We start from the raw sequence: 21752 nt of genomic DNA on the forward strand, positions 1-21752 counted from the left end.
CTGTCAGTGGAGTACTGAAGTCCCCCACTATTATTGTGTTGCAGTCTATCTCATTTCTTAAGTCTAGTAGTAATTGTTTTGTAAATCTGGGAGCTCCAGTGTTAGGTGCATATATATTTAGGATTGTGATATTTTCCTGTTGGACTAATCCTTTTATCATGATATAATGTCCTTCTTGATCTTTTTTGACTGTTGTTTTCTGAAAGTCTGTTTTGTCTGATTCAAGAATAGCTACTCCTGCTTGCTTTTGGCTTCCCTTTATGTGGAATATCTTTTTCCACCCTTTACCTTAAGTTTATGTGAGTCCTTATGTGTTAGGTGAGTCTCTTGAAAATAGCAGATACTTGGTTGGTGGATTTTTTTTTTTTTTTTTTTTTAACCATTCTGCCATTCTGTATCTTTTAAGTGGAGCATTCAGGCCATTTATATTCAATGTTAGTATTGAGATATGAGGTACTATTCTATTCATCATGCTAGTTGTTGCCTTAATACCTTGTGTTTTTCACTGTGTTATTATTTCATGTGAGACTTATGCTTTAAGGAGGTTCTATTTTGGTGCATATCAAGCTTTTGTTTCAAGATTTAGAATTCCTTTTAGTATGTCTTATAGTGCTGGTTTGGTAGTGGCAAATTCCCTCAGCATTTGTTTGTCTAAAAATGACTTTAGCTTTCCTTCATTTCTGAAGCTTAGTTTTGATGAATACAAAATTCATGGCTGACAATTATTTTGCTTAAGGAGGCTAAAGATAGGACTCCAATCCCTTCTGGCTGGTAAGGTTTCTGCTGAGAAACCTGTTAGTTTCATAGGATTTTCTTTATAGGCTACCTGATGCTTTTGTCTCACAACTCTTAAAATTCTTTCTTTCATGTTGACTTTAGATAGCCTGATCACTATGTGCCTTGGTGATGATCTTTTTGCAATGAATTTCCCAGGTGTTTTTGAGCTTCTCATATTTGGATATCTAGCAAGGCCAGGGGAAGTTTTCTTCAATTATTTCCCCAAATAAGTTTTCTGAACTTTTAGACTTCTCTTCTGCCTCCAGAACAGCAGCTATTTTTAGTTTTGGCCATTTTACAGAATCCCATATTCTTGGAGACTTTGTTCATTTCTTTTGATTCTCTCTTCATTATCTTTGTCTGTCTGGGTTAATCAGAAAGCCTTGTCTTTGAGTTCTGAAATTCTTTCTTCTACTTGTTCTAGTCTATTGTTGAAACTTTCCACTGCATTTTGTATTTTCCTAAGTGTATCTTTCATTTTCAGAAGTCCTGATTGGTTTTTCTTTATGATAGCTGTCTGTCTGGAAAATTGTTCATTCGTATCCTGAACTCTTTTTCCATTCTTTATGTTGGTTTTCACCTTTCTCTGGTATCTCCTTGAGTAGCTTAATAATCAACCTTCTGAATTCCTTATCTGGTATTTAAAGATTTCATCTTGGTTTGCATCAATTGCTGGGAAGCTAATGTGATCTTTTAGGGGTGTTATAGAACTCTGTTTTGTCATATTACCAGAATTACTTTTCTGGTTCCTTCTTATTTGGGTAGACTATTTCTTCAAATTGTTCTTGAATTTAATTTTGATTTGACTGTGTGTGTGTGTGTGTGTGTGTGTGTGTGTGTGTGTGTGTGTGTGTGTGTGTTTGATGGAGTCTCGCCCTGTTGCTCAGGCTGGAGTGCAATAGCGTGATCTCGGCTCACAGCAACATCCATTTGAGGCTGACCTCAGCCTCCCAAATGCTGGGATTACAGGTGTGAGCCACCACACCTGGCTGACTGTGGTTTTCTTTTTTTTTAATTTCTTTTTTTCCCTCTGAAGGATATGACTTTAGTGTTTATAGTTTATTATAGCCTAATTTGATTCTTGGTGCTTATAGAGGTGAAGACTCTCTCTGTATGAGTTCCTTAGTCATAGAGAGTCTTTGTGCTCTGGCTATTCCAGGTGCTAGTTACAGTAGTTATGTGCTTGGTGTGTGGGCAAGTTTACTATCTCCTATGGAGTTGGAATAACAAGGATCTCTTGAAGCTTATTTTATTCTCTCATGGTGTACACTTTTTTTTTTTTTTTGAGATGGAGTCTCACTCTGTCACCCAGGCTGGAGTGCAGTGGCGTGATCTCAGCTCACTGCAAGCTCCACCTCCTGGGTTCATGCCATTCTCCTGCCTCAGCCTCCTGAGTAGCTGGGACGACAGGCTCCTGCCACCACGCCTGGCTAAGTTTTTTGTATTTTTAGTAAAGACGGGATTTCACCATGTTAGCCAGGATAATCTTGATCTCCTGACCTCATGATCCGCCTGCCTTGGCCTCCCAAAGTGCTGGGATTACAGGCATGAACCACTGCACCCGCCCATTGTGTACACTTCTATTTATTTAATTTTCCTCCATTATTTTATTTTGTGAGTTGATGATTTAGGCTTCAGGCAAGGGGGAGAGATATCCCTGGGTAGGCACTGGTTGTAGCTAAAGCAGGTGGGTAGATGTAATACCTAACGGTGGGAAGAAGTTCCAGTCTTGATGAAGTTGGCTAGGGTAGTTCTCAATTTGATGTGCTGAGGTTTTATCAGAGTGACGGGTGGGAGCTACCTCATCTCCCCTGCCAGGCCAGCAGGAAAGCTATCCACTTTCCAGCCTCACTCCTGTCCCAGTGTTTCAGCTATTCAGATCAGACAAGCACCTCTTTTCATCTGTAGAAATGTTTATGTTCCAAGCAGAGAGGAGTTGTGACTGCCTTTCATGCAAACCTGAATCTGGGGAGTGCTCCTCCTGTGGAGATGCTGTCACCTGAATTGTTCTAGGGAGGCCATCTATAGGTGCATACATGCCACATTCCTGTGGGAGAAGCCCCAGCTGTGTCTGCAGTAGTGTACTGAAGGGGACAAGGACCCCTTCTCCAAGACCCTTCATGATCACAGAGGCTGCCTCCCTGTTGTGGTAGAAGTGTAGACTTTCCCTGCTGTGCCCAGCACTGCAATTGTGTCTCTGCTGTAAGAAACTCCTCACTAGCAGGAAGATCTGGGACTCAAGGTCTGCTGTTCAGATTTTTTTTGTCCCACGGGGTGTTCCCTTGATGTGGTGCTCTCCCTCTTCCCCTAGGAATGGGACTTTATGAGAGCCAGACTGCAGTGTTGTTATTGTTCTTCTAGGTCTAGCCACCCAGTGGGGCTACTGACTCTGGGCTAGTGTCTGCAAGTGATCCAGTGATGTGACCTGACTTCAGGTCTCCCAGCAGTGGATACCAGCACAAGCCCTGATGGTGGTGACAGGGGAGTGACACAGACTCTGCGAGATTCCTTGGGTATAGATAGGCTTAATGTGCTGGCTTTCTTGTATGCTGGTTATAATTTTAGTGAACTTGTTACATGGACAGGCTTAGGCCCTCTGGTAATAGCTGAGGTCACACAGTTGATTTCTCCTTACTGGGTGCAGTGTTATTCTACTTACAGGTGCCATAATGGACTGTGTCAGTTGGCTCCAGCCAAGAGGTGGCACTTGCAGAAGAGCACCAGCCACAGTAGTAGCAGTGGGATTTGAGCTTGCCCTAAGTTTTCTGGGGGAAGTATTCTGATTTCTCATGCAATAAGCAGGGCTATAAAGCTCCCAAAATTTATGTCCTTTGTGTTAAGCTACCAGGGCATGTGGAGGGGCACAACCAGGTGGGGGCAAGGTCAGACGGATCTGAGGGTCTAAAGCTCTGACTCTCCTTCAGAAGGGCCCTTCCTGTGAGGGTTTGCGGGGTGATTTCAGGCTGCAGGGATAATGTTCCAGAGGGGAATAGAACTGCCTCTGCTGCACAGAAGAGTTTGCAAAGGGAGTGGGGAGTAGCCAGTGGCAGTAAGCCTCACCCAGCTCCCACACAGTTGGTGAGGCCAATCTAACTCCCACAGTGCTCCACTAACAGCAGCAGGTTTAGATTCAGGCAGTCTGCACACAGAGCTGAGACCTGCCCCAGGCCATCAGCTTCCCCACAGAGATAGCAACCTCAGCTTTCAGGCTACACTCCTTCCCGCCTGCCCACAAGGCCAGTGCCCAGCTCCTGTGTTCACTTGTGTCTGCAGTGCACTTCCTGCTCCCTGCCTTTTCCCCCTGCCACTGTTCTGGTCAAAGGAGTTCTTCCCCACTTGAGATCATACCACAAAATTTAGTTGGGAGCTTCTTTCACCCTGTGACCCCTCCCTGAGCTTGTTGGCTGACTTCTCCAATGTCCCCTATAAGATATAGTTAGGAATGTCTTCCCTTGGTTCATGCTGGAAACTGGGAATGCCTGCAAGTCACTTTCTGCTGCTGCTTCCATTTTTATAGTTCATGTTGCTCTCTAAATCCATTCCAGTTCAGGTAGGGTTAAGGCCTTCTCTCATGGTCTGGATTTTCAGATTCCTTGGTAGGGATGTGTACTCTGGAGGCTGACTCTTTCCCTCTCACACTCAGGACTTACAGTTTTTCACCAGTCTCATGGAGTAGGCTGCAGCCTGCTACTTTTTTCAAAGAATCTGTGGTTTCTTTAGGTTTTTCTGTTAAGTTCCTGCATTGGTTCTTGGGGGAAAAAAAATCACAGTGTGAAACTCTACACACTATTCTGTCCTTCCAGATGGGAGAGGCATGCTAATACTGCCTCTAGTCTGCCACCTTGGAAAAAAAAATCCATTTTGGATTAAAAAAAACTTTTTAAAGGAAAGAGAATGAAAGTTACTAAATCCTAGAAAAGAAAGAACTTGAAAAAGAGGAAGAGGAAAGAAGGAAACACTAGAAATCCTACATATCTGAGAAGTACAAACTAAACGATGAGAAACTAGATGAGAAAATTGGGGCATTCCCTTGATTCAGTGAGGAATAGCCATGACCACCAAGGTGAGACCATCAGCTATCATATTTGCAGTTGTTTTCTGTGTCAGTTCAGCCCTATAGTTATAAAAAATATTTGAGTGATTTGGGGGTGAACTGAGTCAATAGAAAGCTATCCTTTGAGTCTGACTGTTGCTTTACATCCAAGTCCCTGTCAGCTATTTAGGGTAGCATGAGAATCCCAGGCCTTAAAATTCAAGTTTCAGCTAGTTTGCCTCCACGAGGCTTGGGAGACAAACCAAAGCCTTTGGGGAGTGTCTGTGTGTGTGTGTGTCTCTGTGTGTAACAGTACACGTTCTACAATATTTCTCTGTGATGATTTGGGTGAAAATCTCATGCATATTTGCCAATAGTTGTGGTCCCATCACTCCTTGTTGGATATGAAGCATCATTACATGATCTTGTTCACAGTCTTTGGTGGGTCAGATTATGAAATCATAACTCTTCAAAGAAAATCTTTGAGCGCAGGATGTAAAGTCCACTGGAAATCACTAGGAAATATGAGGAGCTCTGAGTTCTGTTCTTAATTTTTCCAAAGCCTCGCCCTATGACTAGAGCAAAAGATTTCAGTGTTTGCTGGTGAGCAATCTATCAGTTTGGACACTTAAAACTTTCTATGGAGTAAAAAGAAGTGGTCACATTTACGCACGTCACCACCAGTAGCAAAGTAGGTCCTGAGATCTATGGCAACTTCTTCCTGACCTAAACCCCATTTGAGGACATCTGGGAACCCAGGTACCCTAATTTCTTTCATTCATTTAGCAGCATTACTGGATTTCAGTCCCCATGGGAGCTTCAGCAATGGCTGGGAATAACCATTTTCTCCACTTCAAGCAGTGAAGAAAATGTGCTCCTTGTTATAGGCAGGAACAGCAGAAGTCTTAAACGGTTTTAGATCTCAGTTCTCAGCACATGTTTACTTCACAGAGCAGTGTTTACTTCACAGCAGGCAATCAAGTAATGTTAAAGTTGAAAGAGGATCTGACTCTCAGGGTGCACAAAGATTTGACAATTTTCTTTAGACATCATTAGATTCTCTCTAGTGTATATGCTTTTTTTAAAAAAAATAAAAACAAAAAACAATCCTGGAATTCTTAGAATCCCAGAATTCTGGGAAACAAACAGGATATTGTCAGGTTGGAGTGATTCTGCTTCATGGCTCTCCATAGATAATTTAAAAGTGAATGGCTCTGTGATTGGTCAAGCCACAGATGAGTTCCTTAGAGACCAGTGGGGAATGCATATTTAAGGCGTGATGGTGATCAGTACTGTTCTAAAGTGAGTTATGGTGCTAAACACTGCACCACAAGCACACATGATGGAAGTCTATCTTTGAGCTTTGAGTTAGTCCACCCTCCCTTCATATGGTGAGCTCTAAACTGCTTTGCAGTGAAGAAAACATTCTTAATAAAGAACCCCACATGAGGAAGGGATGCCTATGGTGCCCTCAGAGAAGCCTGCTGTGACTCCAGAGGCTGTTAACATGCCTGGTTTCACCCTCTTGGAGACCACGTCCTTTTCTCCAGAGCACAGATCTTGCTGTGCATGGAAACAATTACCCATGTCTTCCTAGGCTTCATCAGTGCGGGGATTGGGTGTATTTTTATTCACTACTGAGTCCCTAGCACCTAGTATAATGTCTGGCACAAAGTCAACACTAAGCACATAAATGAACCAGAGCTTCCATGAATGAACTTGCGCTATCGTTCTAGATGTAAGAGTCATACTATCAAGGGGTCACTCAGAATACCTGCTGCTATTAGCTCTGTTGAGTTGCAATTCTGCTCACTCCTTCCACTATTAAAAGAAAACTAAAGGAAGTATATGTATTTATGTATGCGTGTGTACACACATTTGTATTATATATACATATATGTATATGAGGCATATATACACACATTCATATATTCATACATTCATATTCATATTCATTCATATATGTGTGCATACATCTACATACCTACCTATATATGTGTATATATGGCCAAGTCATAAAAGCAAACAGCAAATTGAGACAAATACATGCAGTAAATATGAAAATATATAATATCCTTATTGTATGGTGGGGAATATCAGCTAAGTAAAATGGAAAGAGAAAGAAAATTTGCCGTTTCAAAGTTAATAGTAGCCTCTTTGTATATAATATGGCTGCACATTGGGATTATCTTGGAAGATGTAAAACATTCTGATGCCTGGATCTGACCGGAAGGTTCTGATTTAATGTCACGGGGCATGGCCTGGACACTGAGTTTTCAAGATCTCTCCAGGTGTATTAGTCTGCCCAGGCTGCCATAACAAAATGCCATTGTGTGGATTAAACAACAGAAACTTATTTTCTCACAGTTCTGGAGGATAAAAGTCTAAGACCAAGGTGCTGGCAGGGTTGCTTCTCTGGTGAGGCCTCTTTTTCTTAGCTTGCAGGTGGCTGTCTCTGTGTTGTGTCCTCACATGGTCTTTCTTCTGTGTGCATGGAGAGAGAGTTCTGGTGTCTCTTCCACTTCTCATAAGGACTCTAGTTCTGTTGGATCAGGGCTCCTCCCTTATGACCTCATTTAACCTTAATTACCTCTTTAAAGACATTGTTTCCAAATGCAGTCACACTGGGTGTTAGGGCTTCAACATATGAATTTTGGGAAGACACAGTTCAGTCCATAACACCAATGTGGAGCTAAGGCAGCAAAGCATTGGTCTAGGGGCAGACAGCAAATCATTTTGAGGAGATTCTGTTACTTCTGTGAGAAACCACTCTGAATCTATGGCAACTTGTTATCTCTTGCCCTAGAAGTGCCCCAGGGAAGGAGGACCTTTCCTTGTGATTTGACAGAAGATCACTGTGGAGAGGGAATGAGGGTCCTTTCATGAGGAATGGGATCAAGATTTCGACCCCTACTTTTTTGATAGACAACCTTCTAGTGGATTGAGATGATTTCAATGAAGGTCACCAGCAAGAAAAGATCCTAAAGGATCCCAAGAAGAATCTTTCATGAGAGAAGAGGGAGTCTGGTAATCTGGGCCCAATGTGAGGCCATGTTTATAGCAGCAATTATAAAAACAGTGGCTTATTGCCCCAGGACTCTTTACCTGAAGTAATTTTGTTGGTCTCGCTCAAAGTGTTTGGCTTCAAAGTAGGTGACATTCAGTGATGGATAGTCCCACCAGGGTGTCATGGGTGGGAGAACATTGGTTCTCTAATGGAAAGATGAATAGTAGTTTGGCAACAAACGGTAGATGTGCATCCTTCTTCCAGATCAGGTATGAACTCGTTGAGGGCAATGACTGTGCTTGGCTGCACAGTTTCAACATTCTTTGAAGATATGGAGGTAATTAATGATCAGTTCACTGCACTCTTCTCAGCTGAGGCTTGGCCTTAGACACTTAGTTTCCCTGCCTCCAGATTATTTTCTTGGACTTGTGAGTGGTAAGTCATTGGAATGGAAGAAAGTCTTTATACACAAGTACCTTCTATGTTCTGAAAGAGAAAGGTAAGAGGTGCCTCAGCCTTGGTGTTAAGCCTGTGAGACCCTTTGAGCCATGGGGGCAGAGGCTGCTGGCACTCGCCCTGGAAGACAATTTAATCCAGGTCTCAGCCATCCTTGAAGTTTTTTGCATGCTCTTAGTGAGTCTGTGTGAGCATCACTTCAGATGTGGTGAGAAGCTTACATGGAAACTATTACATCAAAACATTTCATTTAGTTGGGGGACTGTTTGGAAAAATCCTATTTTTTTTTTGAAGGAACAAAGAGAAGTTGATGAAAAGATTTGAGGTTATAATGACCAAAGTCTCCACTGCTTTCCTTCCCTCCCCTCCCCTTCTTCCAAAATGAGAGAAAAGAAATAAAGCTAGAGCAATATCTTGAATGTAATAAGTCTGGCAGGCCAGGCTTTTAGTGAGGATAGCGTGTCATTGTAATACCTTTTAATTATAGCTGTATAATTATAAATAGGAAAGAAATTAAAAGATGAAAATGTGGTTTGTAATGAAATTACCATAAATACCATGGCAGACTTTAAAGTCGTCATGCAAATTCATAATACAAAAACATGAATGTGGAAGTTAATTTCTCCTAAAACTAGAAATTAAAATTTTGTGGACTCGTGGTCTTCCTTGTTAGCTTGGCATTTCCTCCTGAGTACACATAAGCACTGTTAGTTATGCAGACATAAACAGACCTTTAAAGAGTTAGTGTCCTGGTTGGCAACCCTTATGTTCTCCAGGCCACCTGGGCAAGCTGACATAGAAATGACTCAGGTTCCAAAGACAAATGGTGGAGACATGAAAAGAAAGCTAGTCCAATTGCCTGGACGTTTTCAGTTACTTCTCCGTTTGGAAGCAGGCATGTATTTTGTTTGTGATGCACGAGTTTATCTAGCCCTCTTTACTTAAAAGCCTATTTTACTTCCCATTGAACTGACACATTTTCATGATTGAGGATAGGGGATCATAATTGCAAATTGCTATGTTGGTCCTGAGGCCAAAACTCAAGGTAGTAGATTGGAGACTTAGCTTACATCATCCTTTAGTGCCTTCATGCTTCCCACAGGCTAGCTCCTGTTTGTTGAAATACTGCTCATGGGGTCAATATCATGAGGTCAACTTCCTAAGCCTGTTCCTTAGCTGCACACTACTAAGACATCTTAAAAATGTGAAACCTTGATTCAAAGAGAGATCAAATAAGTGAGTCTGGCTCACTCACTATTGCAGACCTTTCCCTGACATTGTGAAAATGCTTAACACATGTACAAGTGATGGTAACTTGTGCCCTCTTTTTGCATATGAAAGACTTTTTTCTTTTTCTGAACCAAGAACAATTATTTTGCCATTTAAAAAAATACCATTGGCTTATGGGCTAGCACAATCAATTAAGAGGTATAATTTTATGCCTCTGCTATGAATAAGAGGTTATGCTGTGATAGCTACCTAAAGATAGGACAGCAAAGTAAATTTGAGGATGCCAAATAGAAAAAGATATTGAGGAGAAAAAGGGGTAAATTGGAGAAGGCCTTGTATACTGGACATTTTTTTTTTTTAAATATAGATAAGGAGACCCATGGAAGGTGTTTAGGCAAGGAAGTGACATGACAAAAGTGGTATTTTGGGATAAACTGAAAGAGAATAAGTAGGAAGGTGTTCACTGCCTGCCCTGTAGATTCTGTGGGAGCAGGAACACAGTGGCAACCACCTGGCCTTAGTGTGATTCTGTGGGAGCCCAGCTGTTGGGAAGTGACTACTAGGGCTGGGTAGAAGGTCTGGCTCCTGAGAATTCTCTCCTCCCTCATCTCACTGTCTCCACCCAGTGGGCCAGGAGATTTCAAGTGAGGGATGTCACCCTCTAAGCAGAGCAGTATCCCAGGTGGAAGAAAAGGGGGTTCTTGGAGGGCAGAAGCACCTGGCTGGGGATGTTTGCAGCTGTGTGTCATAGTGGAGGTGAAGTTTGAAATGGCCTCGAGGGATTGGTCACATTTCTCTATACCCCTTTTTAAACCCTGAGGAAAGGATCAATCTAAGACCTAGGTGACTTTGATTGGCCCCTCCATCCAGAGCCACTGTGCTAGCCAAGCCAGCAGATGTACTGAATACATCATGGGGGAAAAATATGGATAAATAGAGGAATTTGATTGCTATAAAATGAAGATAAGCTGAACAACCTATAGCAAAGGAAGTTAGAATTAGTGGACCAGAGACATAAGAATATAAAACAAACATAAATAGCCACAAAGGGGGGAAAAGATAAAAATATCAGAAATAGCAAAAAGAAATGAGCATCACAAAGAATATTCAACTAGAGAACTGGGTAATAAGAAAGCAATAGATGAAACAAAGAACTCAATAAAGGGATTGAAGAGCAGAATGTAAACCTTGGATTAACTAATCAATGACCTGGAAGTCTCAAACCCCTAGGCAGCAGTAAGAAAGAGAAGGACTGCAGTGTTTTTGAAAGGACAAAAGTTAGCACTACCCTTGACAAGGATGGAAGAGGCCCTCAGGCCTAAAAATTAAAAAAAAAAGATGAGGACTTCATAAAAAAGAGAATTAAATGATATGGCATATAAAAATAGAAATGTCAACATGATAACAATCTCAGAATGAGCCTGGGCAAACATGGCGAAACCCCGTCTCTATAAAAAAATGAAAAATTAGCTGGATGTGGTGGTGCATGCCTGTGGTCGCAGCTACTCAGGAAGCTGAGGTGGGAGGATCGCTTGAGCTGGGAAGGTAGAGGCTGTGGTGAGCAGTGATTGCACCATTGCACTCCGGCCTCCAGCCTAGGTCACAGAGTGAAACCCTGTCTCAATTAAAAAAAAAAAAAAAAAAAAAAAGTAAAGTCTCAGAATGAGAGAGAAACAATAAACAGTAGTGGAGAACTATTTTGAATTAATGATAATCTACATAGAAATACAGATAAAAGCTTTAGATTGAAGGGGTTTCGCCAGTGTTGTACAGTAGAGATAAGAAAAAAAAATCAACACCTAGACACATTACATTATCAGGAAATTTAAGAACTTAAAAGAAGATTCCTGAGAGCAAGAGCAAATGACCTTGAAAGGAACAAGAATAAGCTGTCATCACACTTCTCAATAGCAACACCGGATGCAAGGAGACAGTGCAGCCATACTTCCAAAGCATGAGAATTTTGCTCCTGGGTTTTATACCCAGATACATTATCACTGAAATGAAAGGGGCAAAATGAAGATATTCTTAGGGATGCAAGGTCTAAGAATGTTTATCTTGCAAGGACATGCTTTGAAATGCTGCTGTAGGACAAAAGGTCATTCTAGGAGGATGATAAGAATATTGGAAATGTGTTAGTCAGTGCCCAGTCGGGAAGACAGAAATAATTTTAGATCATTCAAACTGAAAGGGATTTAATGTGCGGCGTTGATTCTAAAGATGTTTGGAGGAGCAAAAGGGAAAGGGTGTTCTACCCAGAGCTCAGGGATCTGCTAGCATACCTGGGAGAGAGTGTATGAGCCACCCTCACTGGGGTCACTGCTGGAACCATGGAGCCATTCTCCACCAGTGCCACTGAAACCACAGGGCTGGCATTGAGCAGGAGCCACCTACCTCTGCTGCTGCAGCTGAGGCACTGTCAGAAACAATGGCCCCACCCTTATTTCTACTTGCCAGTCAGGTGCAGTTCCCCCAGATTGGCAGAACCAAATTTAACTTTAGCTGTCAAGGAAGTCTGGGGAATGTGGCTTTCTGCTTACCTGTCTTCCAGAAGAGAATATAAGAGAGTGAGTATGGGGCTAAAGGCCAACAGACAAATATCTGACCTTGGAGCTAAGGGTCTGTAAACAAACTAGAAAAGTTAATTCCTGTCCAATTGAAGGGAACAAAGAGAGAAGACAAGAAAGGCACACCCATTACAATCTAGAACAAAAACCGACAATACCAATATGACCAATACCAACGTGACCAACTAAAGCAACTGTAAGATACCACTTTATGGACATCAGAGTAGCAAATATTATAAAATTGAATGATTCCAAGTGTTGGCAAGAATTTAGGGGAAAAAAGGCATGTGAGAGTTAACTGGTACAGACACAATCTAGCAATACTTAGAGAAACCAAGGGTGTATTTATATTCTGTATGATCCATCCAACTGATGCCTGGCAATATATACCAGAGAAACGCCTGCAACATATCCATAAAGGGCCATAATCAATTATGTCCCCTGATACCTTTTATGTGGTAGCAGATGGGTAATTAGGTGTCTATCACTAGGAAGTTGAATAAACAAAATTTGATGGGGTACATACTATGGAATATACACCAGGTATATAGGAACACTATGGATAGACAAAAACATAGTGATAGGTAAAAATACAGATGATCCCCAACATAGGATGTTTCGACTTAGATGTTTTGACTTTGTGATGGTTGGACATTTATACACATTTAGTAGAAACCATACTTCCAGCACTCATACAATCATTGTGTTTTCTGCTTTCAGTACAGTATTCAGCAAAGTATATGACCTGTTCAACACTTTGTTATATAATGGGCTTTGTGATAGATAATTTTGCCTAATTGTGGGCTAATGTAAGTGTTCTAGGCTAAGCTGTGATGTTCAGTAGGTTAGGTATATTAAATGCATTTTCAATTCACAATATTTTCAACAGTAACAGGTTTATCAGGATGTAACCCCACCATAAGTCAAGGAGCATCTGTGATAAAAAGTAGAATAAGACTTTTAGCACAATTTACTATGAAAAATAACACACATACACAAAAATCACTACATGGCTTTTAAGAATAGTGCAGTGGGTTGAATGGCATGTCCACATTCCCAAAAGATATGTCCACATTCCCAAATTGTGAATGTGATTTTTTAGGTTAAAGGAGTCTTTGCAGATGTAATTAAGTAAGAATCTCAAGATGATATCATCCTGGATTATCTAGGGGGACTTTAAAATCCAATGACAAATGTTCTTATAAGAGACACACAATAGAGGCAGGGGACTGTGTGAAGACAGACAGAGATTGGAGTGGTTTACAGGTTGAATGTACACAGCAAGTATACAAATGTATACAGAAAGCAGACCTTTGGCTAAGATTAGCTTTATGGCACAGATAAACTTATAAACTCTATTATTATAAGCTACAAGCCAAGGAACACATGGAGACACAAGAAGCTGAAAGAGGCAAGGAATAGAATCTCCCCTGCAGCCTCTGGAGGTTGTGTGACCCTGCCAACACCTTGATTTTGAGACCTCTGCCTTCCAGAGCTGTGAGAAAATAAATTTCTGTGGCTTTAAATCACCAAGTTTGAAAAAATTTGTTACAGCAGCTACAGGAAGCTAATGCAGACAGCTATCCAAGAACATACATTGGCACACATTACAGTGTCTATGGTGAGGAAGGTTAGGAGAGTGGAGTGGATGAAAATGGGTAAAAATAAAATGAAAAAATGAGTCTCGGACAAATTAATGAGACAGCCTGCCACAACTGAGGCATGTGACCAACTCCATGTACCTGAGGTTTTAAAAATGTAATTTCCCATTTCAATTTACCATTTCCTTTGAATTCTAGAAGGATTATATATTTTCTATCTTTGCTAATTGGGGTTTTTTACTTTCAAAGAATAATCTGGTCATGTACTGTATATTTGTCCATAAAGTTTCCTGACTTTCATGATAATTGTTTTTAATAATAATTTCATAATTGGATGAGCTTTTCACATATAAGATTATTAGCTATAAATATATTAGCATATATAAGCTACAAATATATATGTCATATTAGCTACAAATGTACAGTATTAAGTCTGTTGCTTAGCTTTTTCCTTCTGAGTGATATATTTTTGACCGACACAAGTCTGGAATTGTTATGTAGTTAAACACGTAACAGAACGTTCTTTACAAGTTTACCTGTGCCATAAAGCAAATCTTAGGCAAACGCCTGCTTTCTGTATACATTTATATATTTGTCTGTGTACATTTAATCTATAAATCACAGTAAAAGCAACTTAGCAGAGAAGGAAGTGATTGGTCTTGATTTGAAATCCTCCCGAATAAAATCTCTGCAACAAATAATGGCCCTAAGAAGCTGTTGGCTGGCATTTATGGTGAAATTTCATTTGTATGTTTCATTCTTCATTCATATCATTTAATAAAATGTGAATTTGAGAGCTTCTTTGGGCAAATACTATTGATATAGACAAGATAATAAATAATGACATAGGCAATGATGGCCCATGGCCTTCAACTTCAACAATGAAGATAATTCAAATGTGGGTTCTCTAGAACACGAATTTTTGTTGGTTTGCAATCCTTATTTCCTACAATTCTGCTTGGCCTCAAGAATTGAGACTTCACCTCCACGCTCTTTTCTGACTAGTTCCTGATGGTTCCGAATTGGTTTCCTGTGACTGCTGCAACAGGTTACCACAAACTTCGTGGCTTAAAACAACACAAATTTATTCTATTAGAGTTCTGGAGGTCAGGACCATGAAATCAGTTTCACTGGGCTAAAGTTACAGTGTGAACAGGCCTGGTTTCTTCTGGAGACTCTCGGGAGAAACCGCTTTCTTGCCTTTTTCAGCATCTGGCAGCTGCTTATATTCCTTGGCTTGCGACCCTTTCCTCCATCCTCCGAGTGTAACACTCCCATCTCTGCTTCTATCATCACATCTCCTCTTCTGGCTCGAAGTCCTCCTGTTCCGCTCTCAAGAGGACCTTGTGATTAGATCAGGCCCACCTAGATGATCCAGGATACTCTCCGTATCTCAGCATCCTTAACTTAATCACATCTTCATGTCCTTTTTGCTAGATATGATAACATTTACAAGTCCGGGGATCAGGATAGGGACACATTTGGGGGCTGTTATTCATCCAGCCATAGTTCCTGACCACAGTGAGGCAAACATTCTGAATCTCAGTCCCACAACACCGAAGGGCCTAGATTTGCCGTGTTGCAATGAGCAATCCTGTGGTATGTGTGGGGTGAGTACTAGGGCTGCTGTGAGCCCACCAAACCACAGGCTTCCTCAAGACCTGTCGTGTTGGGTCACATTATAGAATTAATGTTCCTCCTGGGGTTCTTTTCCTGTTTATGACCTCAGGTCAACTTCTGGCCTAACCTTGGCAGCCTCCTACTCTGGTGGGCTGCATGGTGTCACCCCATTATCAGCCAAAACGGCCAGGGGACTGGCTATGAGTCACAATGATGCCTCTACTGACCGCAGTGGATGAGACCTCTGGATTTGGGCATCAGCTGTTTTGCAGCTCACATTTTTCTCCTCTGCGCTTGGTCACATTACAGTCACAGTATTATTACTGTTGCCCATTCTTGAGGACCAGGGTCACAGCCTGCCCTATCCTGCTTTGTCCTGGCTCTCCTGTCATGAGTGATGACAGCTTGTAGCCAAACTGTGAATGCTGTCCTGGGAAATCTCTCTGAAGGTTTCTAGATCTCTAAAGCTATAGCGTGAGGTTACAGTCAGCCTGCCTGGGGTCTACAGATGTTGGATAGCAGTGACAGGAGATTACCTTGGTGACCTGCACACTGGGGTCTTCTTCCACACTGTTCCCTCTTTCCCTTTAGGACCTGTCCTCACTCCGAGTATTAGGTAGCTATTGCTGTGTTACAAATTACCCCCAAACATAGCAGTTTAAAACAAACATTATCTCACAGCTTCAGTGGGTTAGGAATCTATATGTTCTGGCTATAACTTCCTGTTCTTCACAAACCTACAGTTAAGGTATTGGCCAGGGCTGGAGTCATCTCAATGTTCAGCCTGGGATTGGATCTGCTCCTAAGTTCACTCACATGGCTGTTGGTAGGCTCAGGTCCTCACTGGCTGGGAACATTGGTCCCTTGATTTATGGGCCTCTCTATAGAGCTATTACAATATGGCAGCTTATCTTCTGCAGAATGAGGGGTGGTGGCGGGGGTGGAGGGAGAGAGAGAGAGACAGAGAGAGAGAGAGACTAAGACAGAAGCCATGATCTTTTTTAAATTATCTAATCTTGGAAGTGATTTTGCTTCTGCCTATTCTATTTGCTAGAAGCTAGTCACTAAATCCAGCCCACACTCAATGGGGATGGGATCACACAGGCAGTAAGTACCAGAAGGCAGGGATCCCTGGAGGCCACCTTAGTGGTTGCCTAAAACATCCCGAGAGGAAGTCAGGGAGAGAGAATACTATCTGCTAGGAGTGAGCAGAGTTCACATGAGTTGAGAGGGGCCATAGGGACCCTGAAGATAAGGTGTGTCATGAGCACAGTTTCCTGGGACCTCGGTTGTTGTGAGCATTGACTCATACTTCCATGTACATTGCTCCCTTTTGGCCTGGGCTGCTCTCTGAGCTCTATTTTATTCCTGTGAAGCATGTAATCCCAGCTACTTGGAAGGTGGAGGCAGGAGAATCACTTGAGCCTGGGAGGCAGAGGTTGCAGTGAGCTGAGATTGCGTCATTGCACTCCATTCTGGGCGACAAGAGTGAGACTCCATTTAAAAAAAAATAACGTTGCATTGGGTTGATGTTTGAAAATATATTACAACAGATGGGAAAGGGATGAAAACACCTGGGAATCACTGAGTCAAAACAACTCATCTGGGCATGCATAAAATGTTATCTCATTTTTTTTTTTTGGAGTAGAAAGAACATAGACTACAGAGCTTGATAGATTTAGTTTAAATTCCAGTTCTACCACTTACCAGCAGAGTGACCTTATGTTTTTTTCCTCATTTGAAAAATCTGGTAACAATACATAACTCTCTGGGTTGTACTGGGATTGATCAAAACAATATACAAATGCTCCTCAATTTATGATGGGGTTACATGCTGATAAACTGATCATAAATGGAAAATATCATGTTAAAAATGTATTTAATATACTTAACCTTTTGAATGTTGCACCTTAACCTGGACTTACCTTAATCTTGCTCAGAACACTTACATTAGCCTACAGTTGGGCAAAATCATCTAACACAAAGACTACTATAATAAGGTGTTGAATAGCTTATATAATTTATTGAATACTGTACTGAAAGTGAAAACAGAATGCTTGTATGGGTACTTGAAGTATGGTTTCTACTAAATGTGCATCACTTTTGCACCACCATAAAGTAAAAAAAAAAAATTGTAAGTTGAACCATCATAAGCCAGGGACTACCTGCATGTGAAATGCTCATGGTACACTGCATGGTACCCAGGAGGCATTCTAACTACAGAGCTCTGTACCCTTCCTTTCCCTTCATTATCCAGTTATCCGGTACGTGCATAGTGCTGACGCATCTTGGCATTGGCTAGCCAATTATCCAGAGCATCCCAGCATGCATGCAAAGAAAACTGCTCAGTGAGAATGGCTGTCTTTGTAAGGAGAATGTAGGGCTGGCTTTCTGCCTGGGATGCAGGGGTCAGTGGGGCTGCCGCCAGCCGTCTGCAGTGTTAGCCAGGGAAATCAACTCATAGTCCTCCTGGCACCTACTGCTGGACTTGGGTAAACATAATTACAGCCTTTGAAAAGAGAAGAGGGAAAGCAACCAAGATCCCCACTCACCATGTAAACAGGATGTCCACTGAATGGCAGCATGGAGATGTTTATGTTCTGTTCAGGGGACAATTGACAAAAGGCCTCTGGGAGCCTTTATTGCTGCCTGGGGCAGTGGCCTGCCAGCAGTGGTGGGGCTTGGGTTCTTCTGGGCATTGTGTGATTGTGAATGCTGAGCTTCAGCTGAGAGCTCTGGGGCTCTGTTGTCTGTAGCTGGGATGCAGTCCTTTGAGACTCTGGGTTGGTTGCCTGCCAAAGGCCCTCCATACAGATAAGGTCATTCTGGTGTCCAGTGCACAGTTTCCAGCAGGCCTCCAGTGACCTATGAAATAATGATCTTAACAACAGCTACCACTTAGAGCAAGGCAGTGGGCTAAATACTTCACATGGATTATCTGATTTACCTTTCACGATAACCCTTTGCATAATTTTATCATCCTCATTTTATAGCTGAGGAGGCTCTGCAAATGTAGGCCACTGGATTTGAAGTCAGATCAGCTGGATCCTCAAACCTGAGCTTAATAGTAAGCTAGGTGAAGGCAGGGACTATCTGTCAAGTTCAGCATGCTATCTCTAGGGCCCAGCATGTGTCTGAGAAAACATTTATTGACTAAATGACTGAAATAAAAAATCTACCAAAATGCTGTCCTCCACTGACTTTCTGCAGCACATATTTTTTTTTCCCCAGAGTGAGATTGTGTTGCACTATTTGTTCCACATGTCCCTGCTTCCACCGCAGTGACCCAGGGCACACATTGGTCAATGTTGGCTGCTGTCGAGTTTTGGGTACATACTGAGGCATAAATGTTGTGGAGTAATTGGACATGTGTCAAACCAAGAAGCCAAATCTTGCTTCAGTCCAGTTTTCTCTGGAATTTTAGGCAAGGAAAGCATCTTTTGGGACCATCAAATGCAGCCTGTTCCTGAAGGAGCAGAAACAGTGAAAGCGGACACTTGTCTCAGCTGGCCTCTGTCTCTAGCATGAAATCCCTGGAGAGTGATTTTGCAGCCCCTCTTCCAGAACACAGGTGGGTTTGAGTGGAGTTGTGAAGATAGCCTGAGCATGTTTCTCAGAAATGTCAGGAGGTGGTCCTTCCACCTTTAGAATTCTAAATAGAATTGGCCAAGACTTGAGTGAAGGGAGGAGGCAAGCTTGCTTGTAGAAAGAACTAGGGCACTGACATGCCAACTCCAGAATACAGCATGGCCCTTCTCTAAAGTCTGAACTTTTAGATCAGAGGGAGACACAGCCCTCAGCCTTTCCCTTCTCCATTCAGGTCTCCTTGTGGAGAGACAATGAGTGGTGGCAGGAACTCCCCTGAAATGGATCTGCCTGAAGCTGAGGCCATAACTACCTCAATGTTGCTAGCATGTCACAATCAAGAGCAGGTCGTTGTTTTTAAATGGTCAAAGTTGTAGGAGTATCGCTGGAAAATAAAAAGCATTTCAAAGACTGCCCAGATTGGTGGTGTTTGTGTTGTTTGGGTGATGGTAAGATACTGGAAATGAAGAGGTCTTTTGTGTGTGTGAGTGTGTGTGTGTGTGTCTTCGTTGTTGATGGTGAATTTTTTGTCATGGTAACCATTACCTTCTGAGCTATGGACCTCTGTCCCAAGATCCTGGAGCCATAAATTGTTGAGGTGTCCTGTTGAGACACACGAGACCTGCAGATAGGCCTGGGATTTCAGGAAGCAGTCTGCAACCAAAGGTATCCTTCAGCATCCTTCTCAATGGCCTCTTTTCCTATGTTCATTCATTCCTGCACCCAGCTTGGCCTTCTATCATCTTGCTGTCCTGAAGCCCCTGGCTGTGTAGTCTAAGCTCCCACTCCAGCAGGTTTTCTCACAGGGCCCAACCCCACACAGCACAGTGTGCTGCCCCCCTGGCATGCTAGTGTGTGACGTTCTCTTTATCTTTCTATATGAAGAGAAGTCCTATACTTGTTCATACCACTGTACATTTGGAATAGGCTGGAAGGACATTTCCTGGGCCTCTAATCACTTCTTCTGCCCACATTTCCTATACAACCTGGCTTGGCGTTTCTACTTCCAATCTGCTTGAGTCAGTGCCAGATTTGGGGCTTGATGCTGTGCATATGTCACCTGCTTCCTAGTCTCAGGTCTGCTTATGCCACACACACACACACACACACACACACACACACACACACACTCCCCTACATCCAAACTCTGGCTATACTTAGAGCATCCTTCATTTAAGGGTATAAAAGTCGAGTATCGTGACAGAAGGATGGGATGGGTTATTTTCTTTGGGTCAGTTACCTTTTGGTTTAATAAGCAATATCCAAGAGGCATGAAGATAATAGTCCCTGGTTGGAGAATCTCCTTTTTGTCACTCTTAATATTTCCCCTTTGAGTTGCCATTGGATACGTATACTCCATCAAGTCTGGAGTCCAACCTCACAGGCATGGGTTTGGAGCTAAGCTTCTGCTGACTGTCACATTGGGCAGGCAGTGGGGACCACAGAAGTTCCAGGTGAGCTGATGGGATTTAAAGAATAGTCTTGGAATTAGGGATGTGAAAAGTATCAGTATTTATCTTTGGTACAGGTGGCCTTCCTGCTCTGGAACCAAACATTTTCCCTCAAGAAACTCTTTTTCATTCTCAAGTCACATCAGCCATAGTCACACATGGGATCAATCCCCTACTGGTTTTTATTATTGTGACTGGGAATTGTGATCCAATCCACTCCACCAGCCCGCTACCTGCTAGCCTTATTGGCCTATTGCAACCTACCCATGTGTGTGGCCAGGGAGGGCTACGCTCCTTCCCTCTGGTTTCTGTTTTCCCCATGGTTTCCATGTGGCTGCTGCTGCTGCTGCTGCTTCCTCTTGGCTCTGCCCCAGCTCCAGCCATCTTCCCTATCACTGGTGGTTGCTGCTTCTGCAGGGCTCTGATTCTAGGAGTTTCTCTTACAAGGCACAGCTCCACAAAGCAGAGTAGCCTTGCCCAGCCTCCCTGGCATGCTAATGTGTGACACTCTCTTTATCTTTCTATATGAAGGGAGGTCCTATACTTGTTCCTGCCACTGTACATTTGGAATAGGCTGGAAAGAAATTTCCTGGGCCTCTAACCACTTCTGCCCACATTTCCTATACAACCTTGGTTGACGTTTCTGTTTCCAGTCTGCTTGAGCCAGTGCTTGAGCTTGCTGCTGTGTATGTATGTGACCTGCTTCCTAGTCTCATGCCTGCCTATATAGCACAAACACTGGAGGTATACAAACCTTCGAACCCCATCTATGCTGCCATGGCTCCAGAAAGCACCATGATCCTTCCAAGCTTGGCTAAGGGTTCTTTACAGATCAAAATGGAAGGACATTTTTTGCCTCCTTAAGTGACAGGGCTTTCCACCAACCTTCCAGTGGAAACATTCCTATGATAATTCAGTTTCATAACTAGCTTGCTAGAGTTCTAGAGAAGCACCCCAACTTATGAATAAGTTCAGGTTCAGGAAATGAGGCAAGATTGTTCAAGTGTTTGAGGCGTGAAGCTCTGATCGTCAACCCCAAAGTTTTCCTTTTCCCCTCTCTCAGGGAGTCTGGAGCCCTCAGGAATTGAAAACTTTCCTTCATGGTCTTCTTGAAAACTCTGAGTGCCCACACATAACACAAAACTCCTGTTAGCAGCATTTTCATTCACAAGGAGACCCTTTGGGGTCCATACAGATTTTTTTTTTCAGGCTAGCCTAAAAATTGTATTTTTTGAAAAAGAAAAAAGACATTATCTGTAGCTTGAGAGGCAGGAATTGTTTCTTTTTAAAATGCTTTGTTGTACTTTCTAAGTTTTCTGCACTTAAAAAAAATAAGATTCAGTTTGGCTCTCCCTCTCCCTCTCCCTCTCCCTCCCCCTCCCCCTCTCCCTCTCCCTCTCCCCACTGTCTCCCTCTCCCTCTCCC

At 42.4% G+C, this 21752-nt stretch overlaps 1 pseudogene; it reads left to right on the plus strand.

Annotated features, from left to right (window-relative positions):
• The first annotated feature begins 10760 nt into the window (after positions 1-10760).
• On the plus strand, positions 10761-10854 carry LOC115930346 (uncharacterized; annotated as a pseudogene).
• The last annotated feature ends 10898 nt before the right edge of the window (positions 10855-21752 follow it).

This window comes from Gorilla gorilla, chromosome 10 (genome assembly GCF_029281585.2).
Source record: "Gorilla gorilla gorilla isolate KB3781 chromosome 10, NHGRI_mGorGor1-v2.1_pri, whole genome shotgun sequence".
Lineage (NCBI taxonomy): Eukaryota > Metazoa > Chordata > Mammalia > Primates > Hominidae > Gorilla > Gorilla gorilla.